The sequence below is a fragment of the Numida meleagris genome, chromosome 2, assembly GCF_002078875.1.
Source record: "Numida meleagris isolate 19003 breed g44 Domestic line chromosome 2, NumMel1.0, whole genome shotgun sequence".
Classification (NCBI taxonomy): Eukaryota; Metazoa; Chordata; class Aves; order Galliformes; family Numididae; genus Numida; species Numida meleagris.
This window is the reverse complement of record NC_034410.1, coordinates 97,268,262-97,274,569: the sequence shown is the minus strand read 5'-3', so window position 1 is coordinate 97,274,569 and position 6,308 is coordinate 97,268,262.

The following is a 6,308-nucleotide window of genomic DNA, read 5'->3' as shown; positions in this document are numbered from 1 at the left end:
CACATCCACATCCACATCCACATCCACATCCACATCCACATCCACATCCACATCCACATCCACATCCTTGTTTTTCTCCATATCTGAGGTTGGGCTCACTCTTCCTCTCCATCCACCCTCCAGCTCCAGCCCATCCCTCCCTCCCATCAGTGCACAGGGGCTGGAAGTGCCACTGCTGGCCTCTTTAAACAGTTGGCTTTTCATTAATCCAGGCTGTGTGTATGTGTGTTTGAATGCTTGTGTATGAGTCTAGACAGCTGCAACTTGGCAGCCTTGCTTTGACATTTTCTTGGAGCAAAGTTTGTTAACGATTGGACCTTAGTATCCAACTCTTCTCCCTTCAGGTTTAAAGAAACAGAAATTTGACCTCAGTAACTAAGACAAACACGGTGCTAATTCCTAAAAGTAAATACTCCCCTGCTTTTGCCTCGGTATCCTTTTTTAATAGGTACTTTTCTAGTGCCACACACATATACATGTCATTTTGATTATTATTAAAAATCTGATTTGGCCAAAAGATTGTTTTTGGCCTAGGGAATAGGGCCAAATAGGTCACATTATTAGAGATGGTGACCCTTCTTTCTCTGTCTCCATCTATTCTGTCCCTCTACCTGTGGCTTTAATTCCTCAGAGGTTTTCTAGGATAACTCTCACTACTCCTTTCTGGACAATAGATTTTGATCACAATCACCCTGACATAAATTCAGATCAACTGTGCATTTGATGCAGTTAAATGTAGGTGCAATGAAACTATCATTTTTGTGATGCACAAAAATAAGGTACCACAGACATCAGAAATGGTGCATTGAGTCAAGCTTTTCTATGACAAAGAGGAGGCATTAATAAAAGTGACTTGTGCTGATTTATGGATCTGCATTTTTCATTTTCCAAAGGAAAAGCAGCCAGGAAAATGTGTCACATTTTCCAGCAATCCATGTGAAGCCTCAGAGTACTATCTGAAATTCAGTATCTTTGGTTTTCTTATCCATGAGCTCCAGCAATCCCCAGCATGTGCCCACAGTCTAAAAGAAGACAAGGACCAGAAAACATTTCTCCTTGCATAAGGTAGTTGCCCATGCCTCATCACACTCAAACCCAATTCATCATCTTCCAGACTATTTCATACCAACCATTTTGCTGTCTCTTTAATGCATCTGTCTGTTTATCTATTCTCAAGTACCATCTGCTTGTCCTGCTCTCTTGCACCGCACATGTTCACAGCTACTACACCTCCAAGGTGACAAATGAGCAGTCGAGCTAATTTCATTGGGATAAACAAGAAAGCAAGAGCCAGATGGAAAGCCATGGAGAGAGCCAATGGCAGTGGGGAGAAAGGAGTGAGTGTTGGGAGGAGAAATCACCATAACAACGGCAAGTGCAAAGAGGGGGTTCTATTCTGTCTATAGCACTAATTGCTATGAATATTTTATTCTTGCCCTGTAGTTTATCCATGTCCAGACCAATGATTTACTGCCAGATGGTATAGCTCAAGGCTTTTTTTTTTCAGTGAAGTTTGATCATCATTATTTTCATTGTTATTTTCATGAGGTTTGGTGGCTTTATTCTGTTTTTGGAGTGTGGACTATTTTCTTCAGACACTCATAGGGAAGCAGGGCTCGTGGGAGTTCAATGTTGTTATGAATTTGGAAATTACAGGTTTTAATTACTCTAAAGACACAAGCTGATGATTGATAATGTTAATCTTGATCCCGCCTCCTGATAGGCTTTTGTGACTGTAACTTCTCTTCTCCATATGGCACTTCCAGCACTGGCACAGCATAAATATTCTACAGAAAGCCCTGACTATACTGGTAGAAGTCCAGTTGACTCCAGCGCAGCAGGATTTCACTGCCTGACAAAATACAAAGGTTGTACCTGATTAACTAAACTGATTTGAAAAACACTTCAGTTAAACCACTCAAAATGCATGCATGTGTGTATGGATTTAAAACCAATTCATATTGCTTTAGCTTGCCTCAGCAAAAGACATATCCTAAACCGAGAGAAGATAGCTTAAGATGAACTAAATAGGCCTATGTAGGCCTTAGCATGAAATGGCTCTCTAAAACATTTTAGCTCCATTCAGTGTAGCTTCACTTGATGTACATTTATGTAGCACAAGACAGATATGCCTTAGCTGTTGTGTGGGAAGCTAGCTCAGAGCTGGAAGCAAATGCTTTGCCCAGGCTAATAAGCATCAACTTTGCTCAAAAGTGGCATGGTGCAGTGTTTCGCAGAGCTGCCTGTGCTAGGTAGGCATTCCTACAGAGCAAAGGCCTGCACTCACTGCTGAGGAGAATCTGATTTATAATTCCTAGTGGCAAAAAAATACATAGCTAAACCAGTAGACTGGAAAACCTCTCAAGTTCACTGTCATTTCATCTGATAGCAGCTCATTAAATTTAACAATACAGGCACTGCAAATATTTTCTTTTACTAATACGAATAGACAAGGCACTTTCAAAATGTCTCTCCGTTTTGTACATTATCAGTGTCATTCAGTGGTAATTGGTTCCTATTTCTCAATATGTAATATTCAGAGAGAAATAAGATGTGAAGTAACATTATCTAACTGAAAAATCCCTCTACCCATGCTTCCCAAAGTCCAATCTCACTGCTGTGTACATTCAAGGATTTCTTCAAAGACCAATCTATCTGCATCAGAAACTCTCCTTCCAGGCTTTTCAGGGTAACGCTTGTCAGAAAAAAAGTTTGCTCCATTTCCCAGTGGAGTGTAAAATTTCACTTTGAAGATATATTTTCAAACAGTCTCCCCTATACCTATAAGAGTCATTCTTGATGTAATACAAGTGTTTATTGTGCTCATTCCCTTTTAAAATCAGTTTTAGCCTCTGTAAAAATAGGGAGTGCTCTGTTTTCAGCAACCAGAGATATTCTGTCACATGGTATAGAATCTCACTGTATCCTAGAAGGCTTTATGTTTTGCCTGCCTTCTCCTTCTAAACACATGGCTCTCCATTAGCTTGCTTGACCAGCTAGCTTTTGTTATGTTAAACAATCGTGGAAACACTGAGGCTCTGATCCATCCTATATTCCTGTCCCTTCCAACTGCGCTCAATGCTATTTGCATGAGAAGCAATATTAGGACACAGTTTGATTAAATTTTGGTCATGGTATTATGTGATGCGGTTGCACATTCAAGTGGAGGCCTGTGCTTAATGAACAGAAGGGTCCTTCCTCTTCTGCAGCCTACATTCTGAAAAGAAAGGGCACTCATGAGAAAAAATAGATCCTCAATAAAAACCCCATCAATGAGGAAACTGCATCCTTAAGGTCTTAGTTAAGACTTTTCTCTGAGGCGTCTTGCACTCCATGGAAGACAATGCCATGGTAAATCTTACTGCGTGCTCTCCTAATTGCAAATAAAACAAATGTGGTTTGCCTGGAGAATCTACCCAAACCAAGGACCTTAAATTAATGTTTCTGGGACTGAGAATACTGTGTGTCCCTAAATCACTTAATGAAATTCATATTCTTTGCAAATGAAATTGAAATGGGATAAACTTGCCATGAATTTAGCTGCTGTACAAAAGTGTCTGCTTGTGCCCTGGTATTGTAAGAAAGAGACTGAGGTTCTGCTTTTTTAAGATGTATCTGTTATCTCTGTAGCCACCTGTTTCAAGAGAAAAGACACCTGCCTAGGCACGACTTAGTGCAAGACTTTCCCCCTTCCTTAGTCTCCATGAGATGCCCCAGGCCCAGGAAATGGAAGCCCCTGCAGTAGGCCACACCAACTCCTGAGTGAACATTGGAAGCTCTGGAAGATAACTATGGTCAACGCCTGCCTGATGGGGCCTCCTGCAGCCTGCCAGGATGACAACACAAGAGCCAGATATTTGGTCATCTCAAACACAGAGGGCACAAACTATTTTCAGTACCACTCTTTTCATCCCCCTGACTGCAGCACACATCTCAAGGTGTTTCTCAGGATCAGGTTTGGCCCAGGCAGCCTTGGGTACATTTATAACCCCTTGACCTCTTCTTCTTCCATTTTTAAGCTCTGTTATTTCTGTTGCAAACAGTCTCCTCCATCCAATGATGGATAGATCTACTACTGGTGACCTTCTCTTCACTGCCAAAGTAGAAAAAGTCAGTGGACTCATTTAGCAGGAGAAATTTGTACACCAGTATTGCTTGTAGTAATTGGCACATACCCTGGATAAAATGACCATAGTCCATGTCCTCCCTCTGAACATACAAGGCCTTTGGAAGAGCAAGCATCTCAAGGGTGATTGGTGAAGCAGCTGCACAAGGTGCAGGTGCTCTGGAGAGAATTAGCTCTTCCCAGAACTATCACAATTGCCTGATATTCAAAATTCCACAGAAAAAAAAAGCATTACAGAGCTTTAAAAATACGTCTCTCCATCTACCTCTGTGTTAACTTTCTTTCCTTAGTGCTGACTGCATGTCCTTGAGTATACTACCCCCACTGAACCTGAAATAAGAGATATGTCTTTTGGCTAGGTCAAAGACTGAAATTTATGCTATGACAAGAATCTGTGAAAACTCTTGAAGAAGATCTATTTCCAATGTAAAAATCAAGTTTTGTTCAACCTTGTCAGAAGGTTTATTTGACTAAGATTTACATGAATACACATTATTTCAAAACTGTACAGCTCTCAATTCAAAGTATGGTCTTAGTATTATCAATCTTCAGCTTTTGCTGCTTCTCCAGTTATGGATACTAGAAAATCTACTGTTGTATGTACCAGGTTCTGAAAACGGATCATACAAAAAAAAAAAAAAAAGCAAAATTCTGCACTGAAGCTGTGACCTGCGAAGAGCCACCTTTATTGGAGCTCTCTGCACACATATTGTCATCCTCCAGCCTGCAAAGCTGGGTGTCTGGGGAAGAAGTTCTGAATTGGGATTGCCAAACTAAATAAGGTTACTCTTCTAGTGGTCTCAGCATCATGGCTTTAACTTCACTATTCCTCTACTAAATCCTGAGACCTTTGGACTTCTCAGCTTTGATGCCTCCATCTAGAAATACTGCCCTTCCTCACAGCAGCTTTGCAGGACTAAACAGGTTAATACAAGAACGGCATTCTTACCATATGCATTATGCTCAGCTTTACTATTAAAATGCTGGATGTTCGGTTTCCCTAAGAAAAGGTACCAGGTCTCCTAAATAAAATACTTTGATGTACTTTATGGAAATAAAATTTTAAAAATAGGACACTAAAGACCTGCTTTTTACTATCTTTTATGTCTGAATGCTGTCAACAGTTAAGCACAGCTTCATTTAATTATGCATTACACTAATTGCTGGGTACCTACCATATCCATCTGTGTGCGTTACAGTGAATACATGTACCAAAGGCTTAATGAGTCAGACACCTGCTCAGATGAACAAATGGCCTAGAATTATCACTGATATAGTCATCCATACATTTAAGCTGCTCTTAATTTTAAAGGAGTGGCAGCACATGTTTACGTACAAAGCAAAACAAATGGAACTTATTAGACTACTCCAGTCAGGTTGCATCCACAAAAAACTATGAAATGTCCTCAGGACCATCCTCTAGCAACCTAACCGGAATGCCTGCACCCATGCTATTAAACTGTGAGAGCCTTCGAAACAGGGTAATCCTATTGGGAATGTTCCTGCTAAATGTGCCTGAAAATTTGGAAAGGAGATGCTAGTTGACCTGGATCATAGCGATGACAGGGACTACTTTAAATGTGTAATAGCACAAAAAAAATCTGCCAGGAAAATTTCTCTAGTGCTGTTTAATCTACCAGTCTTAATTTCCTAGTGAGCCCAGATCAGCAACAGTGTCTGAAGAGATGAGCAGAGCAGGGAAGCCATTTCAATTCAGCTCCTGTTACATAGATATACCATCTTCACATTTTTGTACCATTAATACAATTTTCATGCAATTTTCTGTTCTCAGAAAAATTTGACTATTAAGTAGCCTACTCTAAGTAATTGCAGATGCTCGCGAGTCAAAATTCCCAAACAGCCTCCTACGGCCAAAAGAGTTGTCATGCTTGTGTTTATGGTGACATTTCAGCAAAATACTGCAGGGGAATAATGAACAAAAGCATTGATACAACAGTATCATAAAAGCCTGCTTCATAGTCAGTACATAAACTGGCATTCCCAACTTCATTATCATTTATGCTACTTGAAGCATTTAGCTGACATTTCTCTCAAGGCTTTTTTTTAAGGCTTGAAGGAGCACAGCTTCCAATAGAGGCCTTTTTCAAAGCCTAGAGCAGATTTTGCAGCAGTCAGTTCATACCCTCTTTTTACCAGCGAGATATTCCTGTTGCCCCAAGCC